The sequence below is a fragment of the Loxodonta africana genome, chromosome 13 (genome assembly GCF_030014295.1).
Source record: "Loxodonta africana isolate mLoxAfr1 chromosome 13, mLoxAfr1.hap2, whole genome shotgun sequence".
In the NCBI taxonomy this organism is placed as follows: domain Eukaryota; kingdom Metazoa; phylum Chordata; class Mammalia; order Proboscidea; family Elephantidae; genus Loxodonta; species Loxodonta africana.
Window position 1 is genome coordinate 24,737,355 of NC_087354.1, and position 12,034 is coordinate 24,749,388.

A 12,034-nucleotide genomic window follows, 5' to 3' on the forward strand; every position below is an offset into this window, starting at 1 on the left:
CCTTAGGGTGTTAACTGTCCCAACCCCAATTCTGGCTGTTCTGTGCACTAACTGAGCAGCTCCAGCAACGTCAAAGAAGACCCTGCCCCTGTGCAGAAAGTGAAAGAGTCTCAGTGCCTCAGGGGGGGGCTGCAGCCAATGCCAATCCAAGAGAATGCAGAACTGTCCACTGAAGCTACAGCTGAAACCAGAGATGGACCAAGAGGACGTGATAAGAAACAGCAACAGGGTCTGCTATACATAGATGCATATCATGATCCCCCTTTTTTTGTTGTTTGTTCTTTCTACCTCATGACTCTTATACAACCTCTATGGAAAGCAATTTAATAGTATTTTTCAAAATTAAAAATGCAGATGCCATTTGATCAAGAAGTTCAAATTCAAGGGATTTGTTCTACCAATATTCTTGCACATGTGTGAAGTATTATAGGTACGATGATATTTATTCAAGCATTATTCATAATGTCAAACAATTGGGGGGGGAACTAAGCATTCACCAATATAGGACAGATCAAGTAATGACATGTGCATGGAACAATGGAATCAAGGTGATAATTATACTTAACAACATGCATGAAATTGACACTGGCAAACTAGAGTGGACACTGGTCTTACAAGAACAGAAGTCAGCTGTAAAATCTGGCACGCTCCTGATGGCACAGACTGACTGAATGTGAGCCCCAAATGGGAAACAATGCTCTCACGAAGAAGAAGGAGACCTCTCTGTGTATGCAGAAGTCCCTGGCGTAGTGCAAATGGTTAAGCGCTCAGCTACTAACAGAAAGACTGGTGGTTTGAATCACCCAAAGGTGCCTTGGAAGAAAGGCCTGGGAATCTGATTCTGAAAGGACACAGTCATTGAAAACCCTGTGGAACACAGTTCTACTCTGAAACACATGGCGTCTCCATGAGTCAGAATCGACTCATGGCAGCTGGTTTGGTTTGGCTTTTTCTCTATGGGCACAGTTATGCTCTCACTTTTTATGTTGATTTTAGATCATTGTTCAGTTAGGAAGTTCAGGCTAAAAGTTCAACCACCTTGCCCTCAATCTCCTTGATAAATTCTTCTGCCCTGAGAACACAGTCTTCCTTTAAGCACAGAATGCCAATGCTTATTTGAAGGCATTAAGGAAGAATAGAGTCAATATATTGGGATTGTTATGCAGTTATTAGAAGAAAAAAAAATTGGGGGGGGGGGCTTTTTTCCTGTTCCACTCTCCATTTTATCCTAGGTGTTTAAGTCTTTGTATCATAAACCAGAGTCCCACATGTGAACAGCCAGACCTCATAGAGTTAGACTAAGTCAACAACAGGGTCATTTCATCAAGCAAACTGATAAATCACACTCAGCAGGCTCTCTCTTCTTCCTGATGGCTTTCCTCTGAGTTTTAATATGCAAGCAAAATTGGACCAGCCTTAAGAGAAAGTGGCCAGAACCTGGAATCCTCCTAGGTCTCTCCATGGAAACCAAGAACCTGGAGGGCTATGTCCACCCCAACTGAAACAAACCCCCCACATCCAGTGTCCTACATCCTGTGTCTTGGGTGGCAGAGAAAACTCACAGGCCAAATGATGTCATGCTCTTTGAATCTCACAGTGGGTCTCCCCAGGATGTCATGCCTAGAAAAACCCCACGTTGTTAGCCCCATGGTGACCCCATGTGTGTCAGAGTAGAACTGTACTCCATAGGATTTTCAATGACTGATTTTTTGGAAGTAGGTCTCCAGGTATTTCTTCTGAGGCAACTCTGGAGGTATCTGAACTGCTAACCTTTCAGCTGACTGTACCCCCCAGGGACTCTGAAGAAACAACATGTTAGCCTATTTCCTGCTTAGATCTTGTAGCTAATGAAAGGAAAAACATGAGAAAAGCTCTTTTAAAAATTTGTCTTTTTTTAAACATAATTCTATTTTTATAAGAAGAGGCAAATTTCTGTTTCATTAGGGCGTTTATTTTCTATTTTGCATTAAAAAAAATACTTCAGATATATAAACCTCCCTCATCTTCTTCCCTTCCAACACCTCCCATGATAATTACTCCAAGTTCGGTATTTCCTTCTCCTGCATATGCTTCTAAGCTTTAATTATGCACGCATATATTACTAAGCCATACTGAGTATTGTTTTGTGTGCTTTTAACTTATTTTAAAAGTACATATTTCCTTCTGCATTTGAGATTTGCCCATGCTGATACGGCAGCTCTGATTTATTCTAGCTGCCACTTAATAACCCATGTCATAAATATGCCATAATTATTTATCAGGTTTTTGTTTTTTTTTTCCTGCTGGCAGATATTTAAGTAGTTTCCAGCTTTGCATGATTCCAATACTGCTGCAATAAGCATCAAAGAACACCCTTGGACCTGTCGCCTTGTGCACATGTGAAATGACTGTGACATGATTTTAATAAAACAATACATCTCAGAGATGTTTCATCCCAGTACATGTTGTTAAAACTCGTTCTTTTAAACATCTGAACTGCATTCTAGCGTATGAAAGCACTAAAATGCATCCACCCAAGGTCTTCTGATGAACGTTTAGATTGCCCTCCTTGTTTTGTATTTTTAACATTAATGCTCACACGTTTCCTTGGGCCCCTATGAGTATTTCTCCTGGGTATGTACCGAGAATTGGAATTGCTCCATCAAAGGGTATGTGTGCTTACAATTTTCCGACATACTTCCAAGTGGTCCTCCAAAGCACCTTTACTGATTTACACTACCACTATAAGTGTGTCCGGAAATGCTGAAGGCGAAGTGGTTAAGTGCTACAGCTGCTAACCAAAAGGTCGCCAGTTCAAATCCACCGGGTGCTCCTTGGAAACCTCATGGGGCAGTTCTACTCTGTCCTGTAGGGTTGCTATGAGTCAGAACTGACTTAACGGCAACAGGTCTGATTTTTTTTTTACAAGTGTGTCCATTGCTTTACCTACCACCTCACCATCTCTTAGTATAGTCAGTCTTATACATTTTTGTCAATTTGTTGGATTTGAGATGGAATCTCATAGTGTTTATTTTCATTTCCATGATTACTTGTGAGGTTGAGCATCTTTTCGTGTGTTCTTTAGCCATTCAGCTTTCATCTTCTGTTAATTGTGTGAATATATCCTTTGCTCTTTTTTCTTCTAGATGGCCCTTATGGGGGTTTGTTTTCAAAAATTTCCATATTCTATTTATTTTAGAAGAGAGCAGTCCATTGAAGGCTTGATTGATAAAAATCTCATCAGTAAATAGCAAAATAATTCTAGTCATTAAAATAATAAAAAATCTAAAAAGTAAAATAATAAAGAAGTAATGCATGTCTGCTGCTCAGAACTTTGGGGACTCAATAATGATGACTGCACTATGGGTGAGAGATAATCCTAGGGATGTTGCCTCCATTTGCAGCGGAAGCCAAATGCTGCTTCATGTCCCGTCAGTTAAGTGGATAGGGAAAGAACTAACAATGTTGAATTTTGACTCTTCACTCCGAGCTTAATGAATATGGCCTCATTTAATCCTTGCAACAAAATTACAAAGAAATGTAGACTCAGAGAGATTAAATGTCTTACCTGAGGTCATAGAGCTTGTAATTAGCAGAGCCAGAATTTGGACCCAGGACTGTCTGCCTCCAAAGTCTATGCGCTTTTCACCACATGAGGGTCATAATTCTTGTGGATAATGTAGTTGGAACAGAAGGTTGGTGTTTGGGGAAGTTTATTAACCTTTGTCCTTATCGTCTTGTGCCGTCGAGTTGATTCTGACTCATGGTGTCTAAGTCATCTAGTGCTGCTGTAACAGAAATACCACAAGTGGATGGCTTTAACAAAGAGTTTATTCTCTCACAGTCCAGTAGGCTACAAGTCCGAATTCAGGGTACCAGCTCCAGGGGAAGTCTTTCTTTCTGTCAGCTCTGAAGGAAGGTCCTTGTGATGCATCAGTCTTCCCTTGGTCTGGGAGCATCTCAGCGCAGGAACCTCAGGTCCAAAGAACGCTCTCTGCTCCCAGCACTGCTTTCTTGGTGGTATGAAGTTCCCATTCTTTCTTTTTACCTCTTGAGAGATAAAAGGTGGTGCAGGCCACACCTCAGGGGAATTCCCTTTACATTGGATCTGCGAGGTGACCTGAGCAAGAGTGTTACATCCCACCCTAATCCTTTTAACCACAGGCAGAGATTATGATTTATAACATATAGGAAAATCACCAAATGGAGGACAATCACACATGGCCTAACCCAGTTAATGCACACATTTTGGGAGGAGGACATAATTCAATCCAAGACACATGGCAACCCCATGTGTCACAGAGTAGAACCGCTCCATAGGATTTTCTTGACTGTAATCTTTGTGGAAGCAGATCTCCAGGCCTTTTCTTCCGTGATACTGTTGGGTGGGTTTGAACCACCAACCTTTCAGTTACTAGTTGAGCACAAACCATTTGCACCACCCAGGAACATTTAATAATCTTAAGGGTAATGAATGAGAGTTACTGTTTCAGAAATAATTATTTGTGGAGCTAAAGAATATGCCCAGTATTATCTGAATTCTGATCACTAGAGACCTTTAGAGGCACGCTCTCTCCCACCCACCTCCAGGAGGAAACTGTGGTCATCACATTATTGTTGAAATATTGTACATGCTGTGGGGTATTGATACAAATTCTCTTCTTCTTTTCTCTTAGACTACTTGTCCTCCTGCTAGGAAAAGAGTGGTTAGTTTGTCAGGAAGTAATATCAGCTGCTTCCTTAGGGGGTTGATGATTTGACAAGGCACGGTAAGAGGAAGAGATGAATCAGGCTTTGAGAAAATATTTTAAAAGTTTTAGTTTGAAAAAGTGCTAGAATTTATCCTGAGAACTTTAAATTGAGTTTACCAACGATTACATTACACCTTAGCTTTTCTAATGGTCTATTTCCTACTTTAATTATTGGGTGATTACAGAAGGAAATTATGCTGATCCCTGACACTATGTAGTTGTAGGAACCTGCGGGAGTTTCTGAAGTGGTTTCTATAGCTCCCAAGATGCCTTGAATCTTGGCAAGTAGCCCATTAGTTTTAGAGTAAAGCACTTTTTTTTTCCTACTCCGTCCTATAGGGTCGCTATAAGTTGGAATCGACTCGACGGCACTGGGTTTTGGTTTTTTGTTTTTGGTGGAAGTGAAGCCTTCCGCATTGTACATTATCACCTGGGGTGAGATTTCAGCTGGAGCTTTGCTGGACAGTTCCCTCTGCAACCACCCACTTCCCCACACACATTGCTTCACTTTCTGCCTTAATATTGTTTCTGAAGCTCAGGAAGCACACTCAGTCTTTGTGCAGGGCCAGAAGTGCAAGAGAATTAATGCCCCTGGAGGCAGCCCTCATCCAGGAACATATCAATAAATAAATGCTCCATCTCTCGTCCCTCAAAGGGAAATTATAAAGTCTGTTCTACATCGTTTCTCAAAGGGATTGCATCTCATTTGCCCATAGCAGCACCCAGTCGATAATGCGCAGTTTCTTGGCTTCTCTTCCTTCCCTGTCTTACTTTCCAGGGTTCTTAATCCCACCTCCTGAGAGCACCTCCTAAATAAACTTATACCCAAGTTCTTTTCTCATGTTCTGCTTTTGGGAGAACTCAAAGACCCTCAGATTCCCCTACATGTCCTTCATGTCTCATCTCATATAATCTCCTCCTCCAGGAAGCCTTCTTTGACCTCTCTTAAGTGGAAAAAGGAAACCCTGGTGGCATATTGGTTAAGTGCTATGGCTGCTAACCAAAGGGTCAGCAGTTCGAATCTACCATGTACTCCTTGCAAACTCTATGGGGCACATCTACTCTGTCCTACAGGGTCGCTTTGAGTCAGAATCGACTCGATGGCACTGGGTTTGGTTTTTTTTTTAAGTATAAAAAATGTAGTTTCCTAAACTTCCCCTCTATCACACTACATTTTAATTTTCTGCTTAATTATTCTTCTCCTTCACTAGATTGAAGATTGAAGATAGTGACTCTATATTAATTCTCCTCAAGAAACAATAAATGAGGGCCAATAATGTGTAAGTACTAGATGAACTACTAAGTGGTCATATACCAACGTGAATAATATTCACAATATTTTCTTTAGTTAACGGGATTCAGTCTGCTGGGAAGGAGAGAAATGAAAACAGATAAATTTCAGCACAGCATATGTTGAGCAGAACCAAGACATGAAAAAAAAAAACATTGTTTAGGCTCTGCCTTGAAAATCAAGCAAAGGATTCTCAGAAAAGGTATTTCAGCAAGAACTTGAAACAGCCTGGTGTATCTTAATTTTAAATAAAGGATTAGATAAAATAAAATAAATAACTCCCATTTGTTGGTCATTTGTTTGTCACCAGCCACTGCGCAAAGGCTTACAGGCATCATTTCATGTAACCTCCCTAGGTAGGTATTTGAACAGCTCCATTTCTCACATGAAGAAACTGAGGCCTGAGGGGTTAATAACTTGCACAGCTAGTAAGAGGTTGACTTACTAGCTGCTACAACAGAAGTACCACATGTGAATGACTTTAAAAAAACAGAAACTTATTCTCTCACATTCTAGGAGGCTAGAAGTCCAAATTCAGGGCACCAGCCCCCAGAGTAGTCTTTCTCTCTCTGTCAGTTCTGGAGGAAATTCGTTGTCTTCAATATTGCCCTGGTCTAGGAGCTTCTCAGCACAGAGACCCCAGGTCCAAGGACACACTTCTTTCTTGGTGGTATGAGGTCCCACTCCTCTCTGCTTGATTCTCTCTTTTACATCTCCAAGGAAATTGACTCAAGATACAACCTAATCCTATAGATTGAGTCCTGACTTATTAACATAACTGCCTGTAATCCCGCCTCCTTAACATCATAGAGGTTAAGATTTAAAATGCATACGACAATCACATCAGATGATAAAATGGTGGACAACCATACAATACTGGAAATCGTTGCCTAGCCAAGTTGATATGCATTTTGAGGGGACACAATTCAATCCATAACAGAGTTAAGGCCAGAATTCAAGTTTGTCTAATGCTGAGACACTTAACAAGGCATTTATTATAAGAAAACTTGCTACTGTTATGTGAAAAGTGAGAAATGATACCTCCTTCCTCAGGGGCCATGTATTCTCATGTGAAACCAGCCAGAACAAGAACAGAGAAGTCTCAGGCAATGGGGATATGATGTCATTTTTGAGAAGTGACATATACTATCACATACCCCATTCCAATCACATACTCACCCCCTACCAAAGCTCACATTTATCCTACTGAGGTTGGAGTTATAGGCTGTAGCTTCCTCTGTAGTTAGACTGGTGTGCACTGCCTGCTTTCCTCCCTCTCCCCTGAGTCTCTCAATCTTTCATGAAAAGATAAGAAAGTGTGGTTCTACTTAGAATCATCTCTTAGTTCTTCAAGCTCTTCTCAAGTACATTTAATTATTCCTTGAAACCTCTCAAGATGTGCACTGTGCACACCACACACCACACACACACACACACACACACTCACATAGATGCACCAAGGAAAGGTCTCCAATAACCACCTGGATTTAACACATAAGGGGTGATTTGGGAACGCTATTCAGTAATTACGGCACAACGCAAAAAAAAAAAAAAAGAGGGACTAAACTCTCAAGTGAAGTCTTCAAACTTTCTCTCAAAATTCAGTAAACTCTGCTGTAGAACCAGGTGCTTTCAACTGTTTCATTCTTAGTAGAGCTAGAGTGCTGCTTTGGCAACTTCTGACTGGTGAAATTAGTGAGCTTCATATATCTGATATTGCCTTTTAACTTGATCTATTATTTAAGTCATTTTATATAGGCAAAAGGTAGAGTGAGAGGTGGAGGGAATAAAAATCAGAGGAAAGGAAACAATAGGAAAAGAAGCCATGACTCTTTAGTGGGCACAAATACAGTGTTGAATAAATACGAGGTGGTTGTTGTTAGCTACCTGGCCAGCCGACAAGAGATACAAATAAGAGGTAGTGAAATAAAATCCATTTTCCAGATGTCATTTCCATAAAAAAAAAAAAAAAGGCAGCTTCTTGCATTTACTCTGCTCTGCAGGATACCAGACAGAAAGGAAGATTCCAGGGAAGAAAAAACATACATCCTTGCTCTTCTTTGAAATGCAGCGTGGCTAGATGAAGAAATTGAAGTCCTCTAATGGCTCAGATACAGCATAATTGATTAAGTGAGACTGAGATGAAATGAGTAACTTCACTTTATATTCTTTAAAGGAAGTAGCCCAGGCTTGGGAGAAGGCAGAGAGACAAATCATAGAGTGACAGGCAGTTATTGCTGCCGTATCAAAGGTCTGTTAATAGGATCTTGGGATGAAAATTGGGCTTTCAGTTGGTTTAGCTGAAGACCGAAAGAACCTCTTCCACTAAGACTCTAATCCCCACAGGACTGAAGTGACTGAACTGCATAAAACATGACCTACAATTTATGGCACACTCCCTGGCAAAGATCTCAGGCAGCCCCTGAGGGACCGACAAAGCTGTGATTCCGCATTAATTGATACAAAGGGTGCTGTTTTCCAGATGACCTCACAGTTAATTGACTAATGCAGACACGTGTACTACTTGTAACCATGTTTATCACATGCATTATCATCATTTAGCATTTATCACCCTTTACCAGTAGCATGGAACAGTTAAGAGGGCTGGCTCTGAAGTATGACAGACTCAAGTTCTGTCAAAAAATAGATCTGAGAGTTTCATCGTCTTCAAAATGGTGACAAAAAACAGTATCTACCTCAAAAGGTTGACGTAGATTAGAGACCAATGCCTGAAAAATATAATATCTGGCATACAGTAAATATCAATATTATTTGCCTTCGCTGAAAACATTATGGATAGCAGCATTATTAGCTAGACTTTGCTCCTTGGGCAAATACTATTTTGAACACAATGCTAAATTATTTCATATACTTTCTATCCTTCAAAGCACTTCAGTGAAGTAGGTATTATTATTCCCATCTAAAAACTAAGAAAATCAAACCTCAGATATTATAAAATAATTTGCACTTCGTCACTTGGTTAAAATATTGTAGAGCTTTTTTTTTCTTGAGCTCAGGTCATCTGACTTCACAGTATGGACACTTGTACCACACAATACAGTGTTAAGTCCTTTTATATACACGAATTTTTATAACCCAAGGAAATTCTATCCATTGGTGGCCTGGTAAACCAGCTATCAAAAAATAAGCCCTGATTTGTAGCATTTGCCAATTTCTATGGTGTAAATACTCCCACCTGTCTGATTTCAAGCTACCAGCATTTTAACAACTGGCTCACAAAATTCTTGAACACTTAACAATCCCTCTCACTAGCCGTTATAGGCTAGCTCCAGCCCACCACTGACGGTAGCACTAAATTCAAACTGCAGACCAGTGGTTCTCAACATTGACTGCCTGTTAAAATCACCTGGAGAGCTTTTTAAAAATCTTTGCTGCCTAGGCTGCATCTCAGACTAGTTAGATCAGAATCTCTGGAGATGGGGCCTGGGCATCTGTATTTTAAAGTACCCACAAGTGAGGAGATTGAGGCTTGTCATGGATTGAATTATGTTCCCCCAAAAGTGTGTATATCAATTTGGCTAGGCCATAATTCCCGGTATTGTGTGATTTTCCTGTCTGTTGTAAATCCTGCCTCTATGACGTTAATGAGGGAAGATGGGAAGCAGTTACATTAGCGAGGCAGGACTCAATCTATGAGATTGGATTGTGTCTTTAGGCAATCTCTTGAGATATAAAAGAGAGAAGTGAGCAGAGAGATGGGGGAGCTCATACTACCAAGAAAGCAGTGCTGAGAGCAGAGGGCATCCTTTGGAACCGGGGTCCCCGCTCGGAAAAGCTCCCCAGTCCAGGGAAGATTGATGAGAAGGCCAACAGAGAGATAAAGCCTTCCCCTGGAGCTGACTCCCTGAATTTGGACCTTTAGCCTACTTTATTGTGAGGAAATAAACTTCTCTTTGTTAAAGCCACCCACTTGTGGTATTTCTGTTATAGCCGCACTAGATGACTAAGATAAGGCTTGATCCTCTGCCTCATTCTGCCTATTGTTGGCTGTGTTCTTTTATTCCCAGGCTTCCTGACTTTCTCAGGCACTGTTGTGAATGAGGCTGAAGCAAGTTGGAGGAGGCAGTCCAGCACCAAGGCAAAGCCAGGCTGTGAATCAGAACCTGGCAAACAGTGGAAGACATAACAGGGTGAAAAGAATAGGGATTCAGACAAGACAGGCAGCCAAGAGCAAAGGGCACATGTCACAGGCATAGCAATGGGAGACTCCAATTCTATACACAAATATAGGGCCCAAGGAATTGAAGAGACAGAACTTGCTAAATAAAAGATGAACAAATAAGAAGCACAGGGTGAAAGTCAGATCAGAGTTTAACTTTCTGCCCTGCCACTTACTCACTGTGGACACTTATTTAAATTCTCTGTTCCTCAGTTTTCTTTCCTTTAAATGGGAGCAGTGGTATCCTCATGTAAGGATTAAATGATATAAGAGTGCCTAGCAGGTTTTTTTTTTTTTTAGCAGGTAGTAGTGTTCAATAATACTAAGCTTAAAACACTGATCTTACTACTGGTAAGGAGGCAAACTCTGCCTCAACCAGGGAAGATTACATTTACTTCATTTCATCCTATTTTTAGAGCTCAGGTACATAGATTTGAATTGATCAGATTCCTCAGTACATGGCATAATGTTACCCTCAATTCACCCAATGCCCTTTTTAATTTTTTCCAGTCTATTTTCTACTTTGATCCCATCCTCTTTCCCTCATACACACCCTCACTCCAGTACTTAGTACACACACTGCTGGTGTACACATAATGTTTATTTAATTGCATTTATATCTAGGAAAAATATAAAATATCATTGGTGGGTGAACTTTCAAAATTTACATAAACTGTGCTATTATGGTAGTCACAGTAATGAATCACACCTCCTTGAATCCATGCCCTCATATACCCCTCTTTATCACTGACTCTAGGCTTGGCCATATAACTTTCTCTGGCCAGTAGGACATTAGCAAATATGCAAGTAAAGACTTAGTAACTCCTTGTGCCTTGAGGCTTTCCTTCTCTTGCTGCCAACAACTCTTCCACCACTATGTGAGAAAGCCCAGACCAGACTGTTAGTTTCTGGAGACACGTGGTCCAGCAGAGAGCCAACGCCAATGGCTAGACTAGTGAGTGAGGCCATCTGTGACAACCCAGCAACAGTTGTTTCAACTGCCAACAAACTGCAGGGGCATAAGTGAGCTCAGGAAAGACCAGAAGAACAGCTCTGCTGAGCCCAGCCCAAAATGTTGACTCACAGCATCATGAGCTAATAAAAAATTGTTGTAAGTCAGTAAGTTTTGAATAGTGTGTTAACTGCCAACCTTTTGGTTAGCAGCTGTAGCTCTTAACCACTATGCCCCCAGGGTTTACTCAGTAGACATAGATAATAATAGAACTATAAGTGTCATTCTGTCCTTCTCCACAGACTGATACCTCCTGATAACATGTCCAAAGTATGTAGTCTCACCATTCTTGCTTCTAAGAAGCATTCTGGCTGTATTTCTTGCAAGACGGATTTATTCATCCTTTTTTTTTTTTTTTTTTGGCAGTCCGTAGTATATTCAATATTCTTTGCCAACACCATAATTCAAAAATGTCAATTCTTTGGTCTTCCTTATTCATTGTACAGCTTTTACATGCATATGAGGAGATTGAAAACACCATGGCTTGGGTCAGGCACACATGAGTCTTCAAGGGGACTTCTTTGAGTTTTAACACTTTAAAGAGGCCTTTTGCAGCAGATTTGCCCAATGCAACACGTTGTTTGAGTTCTTGACCGCTGCTTCCATGGGTGTAGATTGTAGATCCACGTAAAATGAAATCCTTGACAACTTCACTCTTTTCTCCATTTATCACGATGGTGCTTATTGGTCCAGTTGTGATGATTTTTGTTTTCTTTATATTGAGGTGTAATCCATCCTGAAGGCTGTAGTCTTTGACCTTCATCAGTAAATGCTTCAAGTCCTCTTCACTTTCAGCAAAGAATGTTGTGTCATCTGCAAAA